At 43.8% G+C, this 22,038-nt stretch overlaps 1 pseudogene; it reads right to left on the bottom strand.

Moving 5' to 3' along the window:
• The window catches only part of LOC117451075 (mediator of RNA polymerase II transcription subunit 15-like), a 41,824-nt pseudogene extending 31,179 nt beyond the window's left edge, over nucleotides 1-10,645 (bottom strand).
• Between the last annotated feature and the right edge of the window lie 11,393 nt (nucleotides 10,646-22,038).

Genomic DNA, 22,038 nt, shown 5'->3' with positions numbered 1-22,038 from the left:
AAAGTGACTAGAACGCAACCACACACTTAATAAAAAAAAAAAACTTTATAAAGTCAGGAAACACTAACCAGGCTTAGACTGATTCTATTTATTTTTTACCTTACTTCAATGATCATCCGTTCGCTGTTATTGATCATTGTGGAGAGCCGACAGACATTTTGTTTTGTATGATAGCAGCTATCGGATGGAATCAATACATGGGCTGCACAGGTTGCCATGTCCGACTATCACAAGTAGAATCATAATGAAAAATACGCCGGTAAAATATACCTGTAAAAACAGCTAATGCCACAATAGGATAGCAACAAGTAGTCAAGATAGTCCGATTAGCTTCGGTTGCTATGCTAACATCACCCATTTTATACCAGAGAAACTTTCATAACAGCGTTGTGATGCCAAACAGCGTCAATTCAGACTGACACACATTCACTTATGGGGATGGGGGATAAAGCAGTTGGTAAATGCCGCTGAACCACATAATAATGAACCATGGCACTCTGGAGAAAAGTATAAGGTTGGAGAAGTAGTTCTTAAATCTGACTTCGTATGATTAAACGCAACACGATCATCGACCCAACGCAACCCCCCATTGTTGTTGTTATTGTGAGCGGCGTTGGGGAGAATGACGCAGCACCAGTCGGGCTCTGGGCGGTGCAGTGTTTCCCCTATATACAAATAGTGGCGGCGCAGCGCCGCTGCTGAAATCTGCAGCGACCCTTTTTCATTTTTGATTGTTTGTTTTGTGGATTTGTAGTATTTGTGTTACTGTATGTTCAATAAAGGTGTATTTTTGCTAAATCTTGAGACATTGCCACTAGGGATGTCCCGATCACCTTTTTTTGCTCCCGATCCGATTCCGATCATTTGATTTTGACAATCTGCCGATACCGATTTTTTCCGATCCGATCTTTATGCAATACGTTAAGAGAAAGAAAAGGTAACAGATAACGGCTGGAAGTCAGCTATCTTGGCTGTTATTGTGTTGGCCTTTTCACTGTTCTGGGGCAATTTCTCTTTCCTTTTAAAAGTCTCTGAAAGTGTCGGTTGTGTCAGTGCCGTTACCCGAGTGGCCGCTGTGTACTCGCCGTGTTGTTGTTGGTGTTTGTTTCTCAGGTAGCGTATTAGATTGGTCGTGTTGAACGTAGCTCTGTTCTTTCCACCACGCGGAACCTCCGCCTTGCAAACATTGCATCTGGCTGTTACACTGCCTTCGCTTTCAATTTGATAATACTTCCAAACTCCTGACATTTTCTCTGTCCCGACTCCCGAGTCACCAGCTGAACGTAGCCTCTCGTTAGCTTACTGCTACTATTAGACACTGCGCCCACTCTGTTGCCAGATTTGAGAGAAATAAGCAACCAGGTCTGAAAACAAGCCCAAAGAAAGCAACACATACATGATGTTGTGTAATTTTAAACCAAAACGAAGTCCTCAGGATGACTTTAAGATGTGAACATGGTCATTTTTGTTTTGTAACATTAAATAAAAGAAAAATATTTTATATAAAAAAAAAAAAAAAAAATCCCGATCCCCGATTTTTTTCTCCCGATCCCCGATTTTTTGAAAATCACGTGATCGGCTCCGATCCCCGATCACGTGATCGGATCGGGACATCTCTAATTGCCACTGTATGTACTGGCAGGGCCGATTTTTTACGCCAGATCTGGGGGGCGCTGCGCTGGTACCTCTGGGAGGGGAAAAAACATTTTTGACCCTAGGCACTCATCCTAATTTTCGCCGTTGATGTAACAACATTCATAATTAAGTAAATGTAACCCTTTTCACGCCGTTCCAATTTTCATTTGCCCTGTACGATGGTCGCTGTAAGTGATGAAAGTGGGGGATGTTGGCTTATCAGGCGCCCGCAGTTCACAGCCAAAGTGTGAGCGTGGGAGCGAGAGAGCGTACCGGTACCGGCGCTGTTGTTATTAGAATCTGGTGCTAGCTGCGCTAACGGATATAAGAAGTAGATGTTTCTACAACCAGGGTGGAGGAGAGCTCTCCTGTCAGACTGAGAGGCTCAGTGAGGTAAAGGACTCTGAGTGTTTAGATAATTAATTTTATTTATTTGTTATTGGCTATGGTAGGTTATTGGTTATGTTCATATACTTATTTGATTATTAAAATGTAAACCGATCTTTTTCATATGGGTGTTTAGAGTTGTACCCCCTAGATCAGGTCTCTAGTAATTGTGTGCTCAAAGTGCACCAGATTGAAGCATTTTACTTTAAAATGTTCAAAACATTCTTCCCGGGAAGGCATACCCCTGGACCCCCCTAGAGGACCCCCCAATTAAAACATGTTCATAAAATACTGAATACATTTGAAGCCATTTTGACTAGGGATGTCCCGATCACCTTTTTTTTGCTCCCGATCCGATTCCGATCATTTGATTTTGACAATCTGCCGATACCGATTTTTCCCGATCCGATCTTTATGCAATGCATTAAGACATACAAAAGGTAACCGATAACGGCTGGTCATCCAACGCGATGAATTCAGCTATCTTGGCTGTAATTTCTTTGGCCTTTTCACTGTTCTGGGGCAGTTTCTCTTTCCTTTTAAAAGTGTTGGTTGTTTCAGTGCCGTTACCTTAGTGGCCGCTGTGTACTCGTCCTGTTGTTGTTGGTGTTTGTTTCTCAGGTTGCGTATTAGATTGGTCGTGTTGAACGTAGCTCTGTTCTTTCCACCACGCGGAACCTCCGCCTTGCAAACATTGCATCTGGCTGTTACACTGCCTTCGCTTTCAATTTTATAATACTTCCAAACTCCTGACATTTTCTCTGTCCCGACTCCCGAGTCACCAGCTGAACGTAGCCTCTCGTTAGCTTACTGCTACTATTAGACACTGCGCCCACTCTGTTGCCAGATTTGAGAGGAATAAGCAACCAGGTCTATGAAAACAAGCCCAAAGAAAGCAACACATACATGATGTTGTGTAATTTTAAACCAAAACTAAGTCATCAGGATGACTTTAAGACGTGGACATGGTCATTTTTGTTTTGTAACATGAAATTAAAAAAAAATATTTTATAAAATAAAAAAAAAATCTGATCCCCGATTTTTTCCTCCCGATTCCGATCTTTTCAAAATCACCTGATCTGCTCCGATCCCCGATCACGTGATCGGATCGGGACATCTCTAATTTTGACGTATATTACCTATGTCAATACGTTTCTGTTTTTGTAGTGTATTTGTCTTTTGTAGAGATTTTTCATTTATTCTTTATATATAAAATCTTGCCTAGGGCAGCAAATTGGCTAGAACCGGCCCTGGTACTAGGCCTCAAGATCCTTTCTTGTGTGTTGGCAGACACATGGAAACGCTGAGGGGAAACTTCGCACGTGCACACTAAAAAATGACACGCGCTCGGCGCTCACATTATGCTGAGCCCACATGCCTTAGCACCGCTGCTATGACTCCATCCACTGCTGTGGAAACACAACTGTGGCTAAAAAGAAGAACCAGTTCGGAAACAGAAAGGCCCCAGCATGGAGCTAGAACTGGAACTGGTTTGGTGAAAAAGGGGCATAACTGGACACTTTATTAGCCCTAGAACACCAGAACACCATCACTAATGTTGGGTATATTTGAAACACACAATGAAAATCACATGAACACAATCGCATGGGTGAAAATCACCCAACCCTAGTGTTTTAAGGTTATGTACACCAGACCTTATTCAATAATACAAATATCCAGTGAGCAGACGTTCTCTGGGCGAAAATGCTTGTTGATGCCAGAGGAGAATGGCCAGACTGGTTAAAGACGATAGAAAGGCAACAGTAACTCAAAAAACACTAGTTACAATCAAGATATGCAGAAGACATTATCTGAACACACAACAGGTCAACCTTGAAGCAAATGGGCTACAGCAGCAGAAGACCACACAGAGTACCACTCATGTCAGCTAGGAACAGGAAACTGAGGCTACAATTCACACAGGCTCACCAAAATTGTACAAAAATGTTGCCTGGTCTGATTAGTCTCTGCTGCGACCATGTCCATCCCTTTATAACCACAGTGTACTCATCTTCTGATGGCTACTTCCAGCAGGATAACGCGCCACAAAGCTCAAATCATCTCCAACTGGTTTCTTGAACATGACGATGAGCTCACTGTTCTCAAATGGCCCCCATAGTCACCAGATCTGAATCCTATAGGACAGGGGTTCCCAACCTTTATTGTGCCAAGGACCGGCAGATACATAAAAAAAAACCCGCGGACCGGCTGTCAATTTGAACTGATTTTAATATTTACTCACCAGCAGGTAGCAACAGAGATTAATTGTATGTAACAGCCTGAACAAATACTAGAACAATATGCATCCAAAACATATTGGTTCGGCGGCCGATCGATCGGAGCATCCCTACAAATTAGCTTAATTTGCTAGAGATCTTTTTCTTTAAACTCAAGCCATATTTTCGCGTGACGCTGCCTCGCAAAAAGCCTATCATTGGTGAGAATCTCAGCCTGTCGTCACTGACGTTGTAGAATGAGAAAACCAAGACAAAACACCAGCTGTTGGCTCTGGGCTCTAACTGTTTAGAAACTGGACAAAATCAGTGTTTATAAAAGCACAAACCACAGAAGGTCTATGGCACGGGGAATACAGTCGCTATTTCATTAATGTCTGTACGACGTTGTTGTGAGTGTGGACAGATCAGCTATAATGGTAGCATAGCCTAGCCTGATTGATTGGACCTCCATTCGGAAAGCAGGCATTTCACAAGTGTTTTGCCTGCCGTGTTGTGTGCACACTTCCAAAAGCATTCATTCATGGTATGTTGTTATTTCGGCAATGTTTTTTGATATGTGTATTACAATTAAAATCACGGCAAAATATCTTAATTCTGTTGTTGGTATCTACATGAATATAAGCCCTGCATCCCAGCGTCTAGTTTGAGTGATGCAAGTAAACACAAATGATGCAGCAGTCAAACTGTGAATGCACCATTACACAACATTTTTCAATATTTGTATTGATATTAATCAAGAAATGAATGGTTAATTACAGCTCTACAGTACCTGGTTCTGCTGCTGCTGGCTCTGGGCCTGCTGCTGCTGTTGGCTCTGGTGCTGCTGCTGCTGCTGCTGCTGCTGTAGTTGCTGGTTCTGGTGGTGCTGCTGCTGCTGCTGCTGCTGCATCTGCTGCACCCTCAGTTGCTGCTGCACCTGAAACTGCTGCTGGATGGCAGCGTTCTGCTGCTGCTGCTGTTGCTGTTGCAAGGCGTTCTGCTGCTGCTGCTGCTGTTGCTGCTGTTGCTGCTGTTGCTGCTGGAACTGCTGGAACTGAATGGACTGCTGCTGTTGTTGTTGCTGCGCCTGTACCATCTGTTGCATGGGGATCTGTCCTGGACCCCCTACTGCAGGGTGATAGAGAAGAAGATAAGACACAGTTTAGAGTCAGTCCTAAACACAAACATAGGGCCAAATGTCCGCGTGCAGTACTGCACTCTTAGCAAGCTTCCAAGTGAGCATGCTCCTGTTATGTTCCATGTTCAAGTCCAGTTGGTGCCGTATGCAACTCTAGCAAATTCACCGGGAGGTATAAAAAAAAAACCCAATTAACTAATTCAATAATAGCTTTGAAGAGAGTTTGTGTGATCAGATTTGCTACCATGATGAAAACAATTCTTTTTTTTTAATCACTTTAAGACAGAACATTTATTTACACTCCTCCTTGAGAAGACCTCTTGTCTACCATGAGGACTTCAAATATTGTGGGTGCATGAAGAGGAATGGCAAGAAATAATAGATTTGAACAGGTCAAAGATAAGCACTGTTCATAGTATATCTGTGTAGGTAAATAGAACCAATATTGAATACTGCCTTTCACAAGGGATATTGGGAATGGGGGAGAAGATTGATTTAAGGGGACACTTGCTTTCTTTGGAGTGTGGATAGGTGAAAGTGCAAACAATGGAACACCAACCACAGGCAACAAGGAAAGTGTGTGTGAGCCTTGTCACACAGACAGTTTTGGGGTAGTTGCCCAAAAACAGTATTGCATTACACTTTACTAGTTACTTTAAAAAAAAGTAATGCCTTGTTTTTCTAAATGACTCACTGCTGAAAGTAATTAGTAACACTTTGTTACATTACTTTTGTATTACTAAAATCCCCTGAGATGCACAATAAATCAAATGACAAATAACAATATAAAGTTAACCTAAATTAGAACTAGATCAGCCAAAATCCTTAATATAATAAGGACAATACTGTGCACAGACCTCTTTGTTTGAACAGCAGCCATGTTTGTAATGTTGTTGCCAGCTTAGTGAACCCGGAAATGTTGAGTACCCCAAAGTTTTATGTCAGAAATGTATAGATGTATATAAACTGCCAGATGCTAACTTGCATATGTTGGGCCATTTGCACAATTAGCATAATTTGCATTAATTAAAATGAATGGCATTATAGCCTATGTAAACAATTGTACAAAAAAAACTTGGACAATTTGGGGGTGCTTTGGGGGGTTATTGAGGATGCTTCTCAGTATCAAAAATTGCAGTTGTAACCAGAAAGTGGCCATAGTGGTACTCTCGGTGGGCTGATTTTGACTACCATGAGTAGTGTTACGAGCATTGGATATAGAGAGCACATTTGTGTCAGTCATTTTCATAGTAAACATAGTAAACAAAACCAGTGCTTCGAGAGGACAACTATTTGCAGTTTCTGATTAAAACTGTTGTTTGTGATCCTGAAAATGGCAGAAATTGATTCAGCATCATAAATAACATCAAAAATCACTCCAAAATTGTCCAGATCAGCCAAGTCATTTTAAAACTATTTTCCACATAGGCTATAATGGTAAGTAATGCTAATGGATGCTACTTACGCCAATTGTGCAAACTACCCAACATATGCAGGTTGGCATCCTGCAGTTTCTATGTACTATAAATTGCTAACATAGCACTGTGTGGTACTTAACATGTCTGGGTTCACAATAGGACTCTATGAGCTGGCAAACAGACTGATATGCAGATAGTTGAAGACATTCAAGTATCTCATTTATTTAAAGTGTTGTGTGGGAGGATGGGGAAGTGAAACGAAGATGTGTTTTCTGTGGTTGGTGAACTGAACTGAAACTAATACGATGTGTGGATTATTGTTTTGGAATAACCAGGAACGGTACAAAGAAAACCTGGAACGGAGTTTTGTGGATTATACTATTTTTGTTGGACTATTTTTCATGAACTATATGGATTACACTTGTTTCACTCACATGGGACTCACTGTTCTTGAACATATTATTTGTCTGCCTTTAAAGAGATGTGTTGTGTGTTTTTGTTCAAAGGTATTAATTTACTATATTGAAAATACAGAAATATGGTACTGGTTAAGAGGGGCATGTGCTGTATGTGTTTCCCGTCGGTAACATGTACCCTTTGTAGGGTTTGACTCGATCTTAACTATAAATTGTCAGGCCTGACCTGACTGGCACCCAGCAACTATAGTCGAACCGCTACAAGGTAATGAGATAATGTTGTGCTTGGTAACTGTATTGGAATTACTGCTGTCAGCAGTAACGCGCTACATTACTACCTTACAGACAAATGTAGTTTGATTACAGTAACACGTTACTTTGAGGCGTGTAACGCCCATCACAGCACACAGAGGAAACACACTCACTGGCTTGTGGGTTTCCAGCCACCCCCGCCATGGCATGCTGGCCTATCTGCATCTGCCCCATGGCCCCCATGCCAACAACGGGAGCCCCGGCAGGGCGAGGCCCCATGCCGATGGCGCCCGGGCCTCCAACCCCCGTCAGGTTAGTCAGGGCATTCATGGGATCTGGAAAAGAATAGACAACAGAAGAATATTACCCAGCTCCAGCATCGTCAAATTCCAGACTTGATCTGACCAATAAAGTATTATCGTATCGTATAAACCCTGAAACACCATGAGACTATATTGAAAGTAAAGGAAAGCAAAGACAAGTGAGAAAACCACACAGCGCACTCACCCGGGCCTCCGAGGGTCTTCTTGTCTGTCAACGAGAGACATGTGATTAGAAACTCCTGCACTTACTGTGGAGCATGGCGTGGTTATTGATGCTTTAAATCATCTGGATTCATAATAATTAAAATAATAATAGAAACATTTAAAAATAAAGTGATATAGTAACTGTTGAAACAATATATTACGGTAAAACATTGATCATTTAAATAAATAAAGCTTTATTATTATTGTTACCTGACATATTTGATGTCGACAAAATGTGAAAAATCTCTTCATCTTGTGTTAACCACAACCTTCTGTATCTACCCAAAAAGCCATTTACTTTCATTTGAGGGAACAGGAAGTGATCACATTCTGACTCAATTATTGGTTTAGGACTCATTCCTGTACCACTTTATAATACATTATGACAAAGACTTTACAACCCAAATCCATACATTACATTTGTTGTACTGTTTAAAAGCTGTGTAGCATATGTATTAGTACCGCCCTGTATTAAGAGTCAAATACTCACGAATGTCTCTGAAGTGTATGATCAGCCTCGCGACCAGAGATAAATACTCTTCCTGAGGAAAGAAAGAGGGAGAACTGTTACAACATCCATCATTAAAATAATCCTTATTTCCTCTTTAAGCAAACTCCTGCTCTGAAAACACGTTTCCCGCCGTGGGAAAGACTCCCAGTACTCACTCTGGATTTGGCTTTTACGTAGACGTGGTTCTCCATGTCATTGCTCGATTTGGTGTGTGCGGTTCCTGCCTTCCTCATAGCTTCTTCACTGGAATCATGCACATGGATGAAATTAACAAGGTTTTATCATTCACACTATGGCTTTAAACGAGAAAAATATTCAACGCAGTTACACCTTTCTGAACATGTTAAATTCTTATAAACTACACATTCATGAATCTTACTGCATCTTGTGTTTTGAATTGTATGCATGCACGTCTGTATGCTTTTATGTAATGTTTAGGTTGAAAAGCACCTTTGAGTATACGAAAAATTAAATGCATTATTGATTTTATTACTGTATATAAATATATGAAATGCTGCAGACAATTCCATTTAAATAAACATACATTTTAGTCTTCTTTGATAATAAGCTTAACATAACAATTATATAAAGGCTGGGTGATATTGTCATATTGTTTATCATGATATCCGTCATGCATATTTCAATACCAATATATCACAATAAAGTGTGTCATTTTACCGTGTTGTTATCAACCTCCATATGCCCGTCTTGTTTACATGCGTGTTTGTTTACATAAAGACATCACAATATCACATATAACATTGTAGGCACTATGAAAAATCCGAGAGTTTCCATACTATTATAATATTTGGCCTAGTATTTTTCCATGTGTTTATTATTGTTGTTGTGTAGTTTTGTGTAATATATATTTATTTTATTTCCTATTCTAATTCTAATTACCAGTTTGTAATTTTTTTAAGCCAAGCTTAATAGGTTTTGGTAACAGGGTTGCATGCATGTTGAGGGACACACCTATGATTAAACAAATAGCTTTGACCATTACAAAAGACATATCTACACAATAATTGCAAGAAAAGTGAATAAATAACCAATTGTAAATGTTATATTTGATATGGAAGTTGGTCACCAAGGAGGGATAAGAGAAACATGCCTTTTAAGGGGTGTTTGAGAGCTATTTGACCATTTAAATGATATTGAGAAACCACTTTTTCTACAACTGAATTTACATTTTGTGTAAGGAGGACAAGTATATCTGAAATAACAGGTGCATGTTCTGGGATTTTGGCCGTGCATTATTTGAAATGTCATAGGTGGGACAGAATATTTCCTCCAATGGCCCTTATATACATACTGTATGTATACCCCTGTGGCCTGTATAGTAGCGGTGATTCATATGCACATGTATTATTAAATGTAGAGCCAATGTTTCCTTTAGACTTGTAGAATACATATTTATTTAAGTTGAATGCGTGGATATTTTTGTCTTGCTTTATTTATTTGTATCTATGAAAAGAAATGTTGCCCAGCATAATTAAACATTAAAAAAAAAGTTGTATCCCTATATGTCAGGAATGAGTAATGAACGTAGAAGAACGTAATGTGGTAGTACAACTATATAAAAAACACTTAAATAAATGAGTTTGATATTCTGAGAAGAAACACATTTAAAAAAAAGTGTATATGAAATGTCTCAACTCGAGTGATGCTTAAACGAGTAAAGAGTTAACTCGCTGAGTGGGCAGACTAACGTTAGTAGCTAATAATGCTAATAATAAACTATGACTTATATATATCGTTGTGTTGCTGCTATGTACGCCGAATTGAAGAGTGGGTACGGGTCTTGCTTGATGTATTTTCCGCTATGTTTGTGGACCTGTGCTAAGTTTAATATCATGCGAGTCGGTGTTAATTTACAGGTTTTTTAAGGACGGTTTGACGTGACGTGCTTTCTCTGCCGAGCTAACGTTAGCTTAGCTCAATATGCTATCGCAACAGTAACAGAAAGAGAGATTTAGCCAACAACAAAACACTGAAGGAAAATATCTCACATCTGAGCAACGACTTTCTGTCGGAACTGAGGGCTCCTCCAGTCGCTATCCGTCCCGGGGCCGTCCATCACAGAATTTATATATTTATGGAGGGTTTTTACTGCAAGAGTTTAATGTTTTCCCTCTGCGCTTCCTCCTTCCGCTCAGGGGAAAATGGCGGCTGACGTATTTTCTATGAATAAACAATATCGCCGCCTGCTGGCAGACCGCAGAATTGCAGCTGCTGGAGCGACTTATCCAGAGACTTTACTGCTGTAAAAGTAAATACGCAGAGGTGGAAAAAAGTAACTCGGATGTTGTACTTAAAGGTGGGGTATGTCATTTTGGAGAAACCAGCTCGATTGCGCTAGAATTTGAAAGTACACAACCGGAACAAATCTACCTCTTCCTTCAGACTTCCTTACCAATGAGGGCACGAGATAAGTTTGTGCACAGGTGGAAGGCTGACAGGCAGGTAGGCCATCCAGTTATTTTAGCCGGCCCGGCTAAAATGATTGGTCGTGCTTTTTACAGTACTACGGCTTCCACAGGTGACATTTTTTTATGTATTTGTTGTCAAAGCACTTAAGATATTCATTGCTATCGGGATGTTAAGAGCATTCCATGGAATATAACAAAAAGTGTATCTCGAGCCGGTTTCTCAAACTTACCTACCCCACCTTAAAGTAAAAGTAGAACTATCAGAATGTAAAAATACTTTGTTACAAGTAAACGTCCTGCAATCTAAATGTGACTCAAGTAAAAGTACAAAAGTATTAGCATCAAAAATACTTAAATTACCAAAAGTAAATACTCTCAAACTTGTTTTAATGCATTAAAGTGCTATCAAAGCTGGTAAAGGTGCAGCTAGTTTTAATGACTTTGTATACTGCAGGGTAGCTTTTAAATTATACCAGGTGCTGCAACTAAAGTCTTATTTAATGGGGTAATTTTTGGAGAGAAGCCGGGCCGGCTAAAATGATTGGTTGTGCTTTTTACACTACCACGGCTTCCACAGGTGACATTTTTGTATGGATTTTTTGTCAAAGCACTTAAGATATTCATTGCTATCGGGATGTTAAGAGCATTCCATGGAATATAACAAAAAGTGTATCTCGAGCCGGTTTCTCAAACTTCTACCCCACCTTTAAGTGTTGATTATATTTCATATAATTAATTAATTATGCCCCATATGGACAAAACAGAGAAGGGAAGGGCACTATATCTATGTTAATTGTACAAAAATACATTTAATTGTGATAGAGTTCATTTAATTGTCATAGTTGAAGAAATGTTACTGATAGATCCATAGATCTCTTAATGTTGCTCTCAAAGTGCACCAGATTGATGGTTTTAACTTCAATATTTAAAAAAAAAATCTTCCCGGGAGAGCATGCCCCCGGACCCCCCCAAAGGAGGTGAGGACCCCCATAGAGGGTGTTAGGTACACTCCCCACTTATAAAAATAGCACTTTACCACTGCACCCTCTCTAATCTCAGATGCACCCTTAGTCATTTTGTTCTGGAACCGGGCCTGGTGAGACTACCGCATAGCCAAGACAGGAAGCAGCAGCCACTCTGGTGGCTACCATTAGCAGCTAACTTTTGCTCTGCGATTTTTACATAAAAATGGAATTATGGATTATAAATTAAATAATTTTTTATACAGAGACGTTAAAAACCTATGGATTAACCGATTCAGCCGCGTTTTTTCTCGTTTTAATGCCATTGAACACGTCTTTTGATCAGATTGACAGCTAAGGTGAGACGATCTCTCTAGAAGCTCCGTAAAGGTACGTGTTGTGATGTCTGTGTTTGCTTCCCCTGTCGCGAGTTCGGATCACTCAGTGATGATACTATATACCTAAATAATCTGTGGAACCTCAGCTGTAATCGGATATCTTGTATGTGTAGCTACGATAAGTAATAAGGGTACTTTTATCTTGAGTTCTGTGCCAATGTCCGTTAGCATTTTTCGCTAAGGGGTCATTTAGATGCTTCTTATGAGACTTGTGTTTTGTTTTGGTAAAAATGGTTTATATCGTCAATTAGCTGAGATTATTTAATCTGGTATAACACATTAATAGGTTCTTAAATATTAAGATCCCCTGAGACACAGTGTCGTGAAAAAAAAACCCAGGGACAGGTTGAGTCATTTTCAAGATTGAGTTAATTACCAAAGGGCGACGAACACCACAGCTTAATTTAACGGTTCGAGAGGCATTTTAATATCTGCAATTACGCCAGATACAACTGGATGACCGGATCAACCAGGGAACAAAAGCTTTATTGCTGGGATTGCTTGCTTTTTGGCACGGACAGTGGGTCATAGGCCAGAGATGGATATTCTGATTTAGGAAGTTTATCCAAATCAGCACATCGCCATCAGATGTGTCAAGTCACCTCAAAGCTACTATTCACCTTAAAACATTTGGGGAGACCAGGATAGAGCTCCAGCTGGATGAACAACAATGCCGGGATGTCATCGCTCAAAATGGGAAGGTGAAGGGGAACCGAGGAATTTTGAAACGCCTCATAAATTGTGTGGTGTACTTGGGCACGCAGGAGTTGCAGGTCCAAGGTCACGATGAGAGTGTAATTTACGGTGGTGAGAAGTGCAAACGACAATTACAAAGTGTGAAACACTTTAACAAAGCTTGAGACAAATTTACATTTTATAAAACAAATTTACATTAGCAAAACACTTTTACCAAAGAAAAAACTATTTAACATTAACAAAAACAAATTAACAAGATTCGAAACACTTTTACAAAGCTAGACACAAATTTACATTTTATAAAACAAAATTACATTTTATAAAAACAAAATTACATTTTATAAAACGAAATCACATTAGCGAAACACTTTTACATGAAATGAGACAAATGTACAAGTCTCTAAACACTTTAACATTTCTCGAAACACTTTAACATTTGCCGAAACACTTTAACAAACTAGAGAATCAAACCGGAGAGGGAATGTCCATCATACCAGAAGTGACGTGCAAGTGATTGACACAAACTTAAGTTTGTTTTGGCGGATAGACCGCCGGTACCTATGGACGGTACGAGTGTGTTTATGGTCGTTAAACATGTTTTGTTCATTCTGTGGAAACCACCTGGGCCAAGTGACACGGTTTTGCTCATCACGATATACTTTCTCGTGCGCAAGAGATACGTGCTGGAGCGCACGAAAAAGTTACCGTTTCGCCAGGTAGGAAGTGGAGCTGTACCTTAACTGTGTTTACCTTCATTAGAACAGCTAAAGAGCAACTGCAGGCTGCTACGTTTTAACCACACACACCTCTACTCACATCGAACTGCCCGATTATTCCCCCTATTACTCGTTTTATGAAGGAGATGTCCGGTCCACAAGGTGCATGACGTGTGTGTTTGTGCTCTGCTCAGCTCTGTACTTATTGAGTAATACTCGGTTAAACTCCTGCTCTGAGTACAATAAATCATAGTTCATAGAGTACAATAAATGAATGATTGTACTCAGGACGGGAGTTTGACCGAGTATTAATCAAAAAGTACAAAGTAAAAGTACTTGATTGTACTTGTGGGAGTATTCCAAGTAGTACTGAGTCCAACAGTATCAATTTCACTAAAAACTTATGGCAAAAAATAATCGTATCGCAAATAAAGCATAAATCAAATAGCAGAATACATTATTGTAGTCAGTTTGACAGAGTATTACCCAAAAAGTACACAGTAAAAGTACTTCATTTTATTGTTGGTAGCAGTCATACTAGGACTGAGTCAAACAGTGTCAATTGTATTAAGTACTTATGGTACAAATTATTTGTATCGCAAATAAAGCATAAAAAACATGCATTCTTTTACTCTTGTAGCTTCAGTGCCGCTTCTTGGCGATTACCGTAAAGGCGCGATAAATCATGCACTCAAAAATGAAGAGCTGCTGATTTGACCAAGCAAACGAGAGACGGCTGAGTTTGACCGCAGTAGGCTACTGGAACGGACGTCACAACACTATCATAATATCTTCTGAAAACAAATGCCAGTGTCACACACAGTGGCGTAGCCAGGAATTATTGTGTGGGTAGGCCTGGATAAATGTAGGTGGGCCAGAGGGAGACGTATTAAGCCTGGGGTCTGAGCTGAAACTTCATTAATGATTTTATTTATTTTTTAATGCACTAATTAAACATAAGCATAAACTAGCAGTGAAAACAAAAACATAGGCAAGGCAGCCTCAGAATCTGTGTAAAACTGACATCCACATGACTGGCTCGGCGGTGTTGGAGCAAGGAGTGGTCTGAAACCCACCTTGGCTCCGCGTGTCCTTTGATGAGCTAGTCAGATTTATAAAAGAAGGAATTCAAAGCATCAGATAAAGGGTTAAACAATAATCTGCTTTAATGGTAAACAACAATACAAATACAGAGCACTCTGCAATAGTACAATACAGAGCGCTCCGGGCTGAATTCTACTACCGTGTGATATACGTACCACGACAGTCAGTCAGAAGACAGCGCCGAGCATAAGAATATCATAATATGTATACACACAAGTGGGGAGGAGTTGTGACGGTTCCTCCTCCCTAGCTATTTGTTATTGGCGATTTCATTTCTGGGCAAGCTAGCCAGTGAGCTGGCAGTTTTCCATTGGCCAGTTTCACTTCTGGGCGGACCCAAGACAATGAGTCGGCAGCCGTTGACTCCGTCTGATTCGCTTCCTCTCCTTCCAGTGTGTGTGTGTGTGTGTGTGTGTGTGTGTGTGTGTGTGTGTGTGTGTGTGTGTGTGTGTGTGTGTGTGTGTGTGTGTGTGTGTGTGTGTGTGTGTGTGTGTGTGTGTGTGTGTGTGTGTGTGTGTGTGTGTGTGTGTGTGTGTGTGTGTGTGTGTGTGTGTGTGTGTGTGTGTGTGTGTGTGTGTGTGTGTGTGTGTGTGTGTGTGTGTGTGTGTGTGACACGTTCTCACTCCCATCCCGTCACATATTGACGGACTGTCAGGGCCCCTCCCGGTCGCTATATTACCCCTTTCCCGTCATTTTTCTACGGGCAGGGCGTCCCATAGATCTTCATTGCGGACACAGCGGACCCCTTGCCCGTCAGGCTTCTACGGGCAGGGCGTCCCATGGACCTTCATTGCGGACTGCGGACCCCTTGCCCGTCACGCTTCTACGGGCAGGGCGTCCCATAGACCTCCATTGCGGACACAGCGGACCCCTTGCCCGTCAGGCTTCTACGGGCAGGGCGTCCCATGGACCTTCATTGCGGACTGCGGACTGCGGACCCCTTGCCCGTCACGCTTCTACGGGCAGGGCGTCCCATAGACCTTCATTGCGGACACAGCGGACCCCTTGCCCGTCAGGCTTCTACGGGCAGGGCGTCCCATAGACCTTCATTGCGGACAGCGGACCCCTTGACCGTCAGGCTTCTACGGGCAGGGCGTCCCATAGACCTTCATAGACCACGTGATCAACAACGATGGCCGACCCTTCGTGTTATTCTCGGTGGGAAATGCCTATTTTAAGGTTCATTTGACCGTTAAAATGCGTTTTGATGTCATTTTATGCGAGTAATGAGTTTTTATTTCTGATTATTTGTGCAGTACATGTACATGATGTTTAGTTTGCTAGTTATGACGAAGATTACTTCATGAATGCTAACGTTTTTTTGGTGGAAATGTGTTTTTTCACAGCAAAGTCACCCTCTGTACTTGGACTTATTGGGAGAATCTAAAGGCAAGAACATCCCAAATATTCATTTAGGTCTTTATTTTAGACCTTTAGTGTTGCCGTCTGTGAGGAAAATGCATGGGGCTCAGAGCCTCGTATTTTTAAAATCTTTTTTTCCTTCTAATTTGTTATTCTTTTCAAAATAACACACTGTTATTTACTCACCAATAACACACAATTATCCTTGCTTTTATTTATTGGTTTAATTCCATAATCTCGGTCTTTTTTGGTGTTCGTCAGGAACTGAATTTCAAAATAAAAATAACCGGAAACAGACGTAGCATTTCGAGCGATTACCCAAGATTCTCAGCTACGCTGATTGAATGTTTTTAGCCGCAATGCATGCTGGGATTTGGTGTTTATATTATATTAAATCTGGAAAACATTTTAAAAGAATAAAATAATACTTAATTCCGAGTGCTCTTGCTTTTCTCTTTGAAAGTCATCACATAACGGCATTTTAATACACGGTTCGGCTGCATTACATATTACAGATCTGCCGTAGTTCTTTATTTATAGTGCCCTGATGAGAAGACCTTTGGAAAAACTGAAGAAATGCCGCCGAAACTGAATACTTGACGTGGATCATAAATATATCAACAATTAAAAAACATCTTCAATTTCTCTTCACACAATACGTCTCCTTGCAGTATCAACACTAATTCGGCTGACTTTTACATTTGATATAATTCATAGATAGGTTATATTTACACCATAACGGTGCACAGCTGATATAAAAGGACTTGTAGTTTTTAAAGATATTACTGATTTGAATTGGATTGAATTTTGAATGTAAGATACTGAGTCTGAAATAGTATAGCAATATGCTGTAAAATTATGTGAAAGCATGCATAAAACTACACATCTTCAGATGTTGTACATACAAGTGTCTGTGTGTACCTTGTGTGCACAGCCTAGTGGTTAAAGCACATTATTGAATTATTGTTTGTCTGTGTTATATTTGATTAAAAAAATATTAAGAGTACATATACTTTCATAGGGGGAAAGTAGAAGGTCTGTGATAGAAATATAGAATATAAAAAATCAAGAAGATACTATAAGTGATCTCTTAAATAAAACAGTTTAGTGCATGATGTACAAAGATATTAATAGGAGGAGGTGCAAAACAGAAAAACGAATTAACCTTTATTTAAACATTAAATAACAGATTAAGGTCTTGCTTTCCTGCAATGTTAACTATGTTGAAGCACTTATTTTAACTGATATTATACATATGGATTATACTCTTATTGAAGAAACACACTCCTCAATGTCAGTCTTGGTACTTTATTGACAAAGATGACGACACCCTGAAACAGAGCAATGCCGCAAGATAAGCTGACAAAGTATTACATACATGCATGTCATGACCAATACACATATATTAAATTACATATATTAAAGACACACTAAACAGGGGAAACAGTCTTACATGAGTGAGTGGATGAACGTCTCAACTCGAGGCGGAGTGAATGAACAACATGTGAACTAAAATGGCCGCTAGGCACTACCGGGTCAAAGCACGGCATATCCGGGCAGCGACAGCAGTGACGCTGCCCTCTTGTGGCCGGCGATAAACTCTGCATCCCCCCCAGACCGGAAAGCTATGGGACGGAATAGGTTAACGGTCTAAATCCAGCTGCCGGACTCGGGCTCGTAACGTGCAGGCGGCCTCCTCACGCGGCCTGGCCGAGTAGGCTGGGGCAGCATCGGCGGCGACTGCGGCACCGGTGCGCCCCCGGTGGGGAAGCGCCCATAGCCGAGTCGCGGGGTCCAACAGCCGGCCGCTGAGCGATCCCCTGGGGCGTCGCCCAGCCCGGGTGGATAGGTGGGGGCTGATGGTCCAGAGCAGCGGGCGGCGGCAAGGGCGCAGGGTGTGGCACGGAGGAAGCGCCGGTTGCGCAGTGTCAAACGTCCCGAACCGTCAACCCTGATCCGATACTGGTCGTGGCCCGGCGACTCCACCACGATCCCTGACCTGTCCCATTTATGGGGGCTCGGGCCTTGCTGGTTCTGGAGGAATACCCTTTTGCCGAGTGCCAATGGGCGGAGCGGTCTTGAGTGAGTCCCCAGAGACTCGGTGGTACGGGACATACGGGTCCGAAGGGCGTCCTCCTTCGCCGCCCATGCCTCGCGCCATAGCAGGCGGATGTGCGGGTTCGAGAACTTCTCGAGGCGGTTCACGAAGGAGAGCGAGCCACGAAGGAGAGCGAGCCACGAAGGAGAGCGAGCCACGAAGGAGAGCGAGCCACGAAGGGGGCGGCCGAAGATGATCTGCGCTGGCGAGAGGTTGCAGTCGGGGTCAGGCGTGTTTCGCAGCTGCAGCATAGCACGCAGGAAGCAGTCCTGATCAAGGCCGCCCGACGGGCCGGTGTTGGACATCAGGAGGCGCTTAGCGGTCTTAACCGCAACTTCTGCCCTCCCATTCGACTGCGGGAAGCTAACGGACGACACACGGTGTTTGACGTGCCATAAGCGGAGGAAGTCCTCAGTGTGGCTCGCCTTGAATTCCGGACCACCGTCGCTCGAGAGCTCCTCGGTACGCCGAAGGTGGCGAAGAATAAACGGAGGTGTTGGACCAGGCCAGCTGAGCCCGCCAGGGCAGTACCCGCCGTAGAGCTCAGGACCTCTACCCAGCCCGAGAGACGGTCCCCGACAACTAGGTAGTGGCGGCCCCCATAGTTGAAGAAGTCAGCAAACACCGCCTCGAATGGCGTGGACGGGGGTGAGGACGGCAGGGGGGGTGTAGCCGCCTGTGACGGAGCATTGCGGTTGCAGTCTGCACATCCGTCCCTGGTGGCCTGAATGTCCCCGGACATCCCGGGCCAGTAAACTATGGCTCGGGCATGCTGCCCCATCGCTGAGGTTCCCTGGTGGGCGGCATGGAGATGCTGAAGGACTCTCCCACGGAGGGATGGGGGGACCACGACGCGGTCCCGATAGAGCAGGACGCCGTCCTGTGCGTAGATGGACTCACAGACCGATGACAGACTCGCCAGGGCAGGGTCATTTACGTCAATCCCACCCTCCTGCTCGATGAGTTGGAGGAGGTGGCCGAGGCATCCGTCAGCTGCTGTCTCCCGTGCGAGGAGGGGCCAAGAGACGGCTCCGAGCTCCCGTGCGTCGTCGCGGATGGAGGCCATGAGTGCTGACTCCACGGCGTCAGGCCCGCTCGGCAGCCCCAATGAGAGGCCGTTCGCTGAGCCCGAGGGGGAAGGATGCCTCGACGTGGCATCAGCGGCATAGTTACTCTTGCCAGGCAGATGCACAATGTCAAAGCGCCATGGGAGGGTGCGCTGCTTGAGTCTAAACAGACGCGAGTTTGTGATCTCATCCAGCTTACGGTCGCCAAAGATCTTCACCAACGGCTTATGGTTGGTGACCACGACGAGGTTGTCGGACCCCTGCGTGAAGTACCGCGTCTGTTCCAGACCCCAAGCCACAGCTAGGGCCTCTCCCTCGACGGCCGCATAGCGCTGCTCCGCAGGGGACAGGAAACGCGAGCCCGCGAGGGTGATCCTCCATCCATCTGGACAGCAGTCCGGTATGCCCGAGGCACAGTGACAATGTTGCTGGAGCAGGAAGTAGCCAATGCCACGCATGGACCAGTCAGGGTGGAGGCAGGTACGCTTCTGCATGTCGTAGATCTCCACGCCCTCACGGATGGCCTCCATTATGGCTTGCTTGGACGCCTGGAAGGCCTCCTCCAGAACGGGGGACCATAGGAACACACAGCGTGGGCTGAGGAACGGCTTAAATGGAGCCATCGTGTCACGCAACTGGGCGTAGTTGGCCACCTGGTTGACAAGGCCGAACCAACTCCTGATGTCCGTCGTGGAGCTAGGGGTGGGGAAGTCCCGGATGGCGTCCAAGTATTTCGGGAGCGGTTCGATGGTAGATTCCGACACCCTGAAGCCAGCAAAATCGACGCACCTCTCCGCGAACTGAAACTTGTCTGAGTTCAACACGATTCCTGACCGGCCGACACGCGTCAGGAAGTCGATGGTCCTCCACCAGTGTTGCTCCAGGTCGGTGTCATAGTGGATGGTATCATCCACGCAACGTTCCTTGAGTTCATAGTCCGAGAGGACGGCATCAAACTGACGGTTGTAGCCATCCCCTGATGACAGGAAACCCTGTGGTGCCCTGGTGTAGCGCCAATGGCCGAAGGGTGTGATGAAGGTAGTGAGGTGGCTATCCGACTCACGCAGGGGGACACTGTGGTAGCCGTTCCAGGCGTCCGTGACGGTCTTCCAGGTGCCCTTCGGGACGCGGCGTGCAAGGTGGAACGGGGACTCAGTGGCGAAGGTCTCACGTTGGCAGAACTTGTTAAGGGGGAGAGGTCCACGGTCCTGCGTGGGGAGCCGTCGTGCTTCCGAGTGACTACCATACGATGGCACCACGTCACAGGCTCGCCGTATGGCACACGTTCAATGACCCCAAGGGCTTCGTCCCGCAGTAGGTCATCGTTGACCCTCCGCTGCCAGTGTAGAGGCACTGTAGCCGCGGTGTGACATGCCCTAGGCGTAGCTGCGGGGTCCACGTGCATCTCGATAGGTGGCCCCTCCATGCATGGTAGTGCTCGATGGGGGCAAGTATTGAACGTTGACGAGGCATATCTCCCGAGTAGCCAATCTTTCATCCTGTTATTGTTCTCTGACTTACAAGGGAACGGCAGTGCTACGGGGCGCGCCGGGGGGACCGTGCGCTGAGGACATGTGCACTGGGCGTCCCGGGGGTCACCTGGCCCCACACAGCCGCCGTTGGCTGACCTCGTCGCATTGACGGACAAGGGCTGGTCTGGCGTGTCAGCCGTGTCAGGGCTACGCCTTTCCTTGTGCCCCCCTGCAACGTCGTCCGATGGGAAGTTCGCGGGCAAGAGGCCGAGGTTGAGCAACGACTCGTAGGAGAGGTACATGGCTCGGACCGAGCTGCTCACATATACCATGGAACGGCAGGATGTGACACGCCCCCCACTGCAGGTTGTCGAGAGCCTAGCGAAGAACGCCCCCTCGATGGATATAGGGGAGCGGTTGGCGGCTGACAGGCTGAGGCTGACGGGTCGCAGGTCGTCCCGCAAGAAACCGCAGGCCAGGAACTCCTCCAGCGACCAAAGGTCCGACTGCGCGCCAGTGTCCGCGACGGCGGATATCCGAGCTCCGTCGGCCGAGCCCCGGTTGCCGGTGCCATCCCTCAGCCCGACTAGGGTTGGGTATCGTTTGAATTTCCACGATTCCGATTCCGATTCCGATTCTACTTTTCGATTCCGGTTCTTAACGGTTCTCGATTCCGATTCTTTGAGGGGCAGGGTAAAAAAATGATACATGCTTCTTCCACCAAAAAAATTACATTTATTTGAGAAACTTTTACACAGGTTAGTTTAAAGTAATATTCACATTAATCAGTCTGTTTATATTCACTGCTATGTAACTTTAACCTGAGAACCACTGAAGCTGCAACAGTCCAACTTTTAAAAACAGTTCTTGTTGAGAAAAACAAGCATATCTGCCTCTCAGGCATACCGGGAAGAAATGTTTGAACATTTTGAAGTAAAATGCTTCAATCTGGTGCACACGCAGAATTACTAGAGACTAGATCTAGGGGGTACAACTCTAAACACCCATATGAAAAAGATCAGTTTACATTTTAATAATTAAATAACAAATAGCCTACATGTAATGCATTTTATTTTTGTTGTTCATTCATATCTTATTTTACTATTTTATTTATGCATATCTTTTTATCTCTCCAGTTTAAAACGATATGTCTGGTTTACTGTCCTATAGTATACATTGGAATGATTTCAAACCTGTTTTATCCCAATAATTATAAAGGAGAGCCTTGGAAATA

This window comes from Pseudochaenichthys georgianus, chromosome 8 (genome assembly GCF_902827115.2).
Source record: "Pseudochaenichthys georgianus chromosome 8, fPseGeo1.2, whole genome shotgun sequence".
Taxonomy (NCBI): Eukaryota; Metazoa; Chordata; class Actinopteri; order Perciformes; family Channichthyidae; genus Pseudochaenichthys; species Pseudochaenichthys georgianus.
Note: the sequence above shows the minus strand (reverse complement) of the source record. Positions and strands in the feature narration are given on the sequence as shown.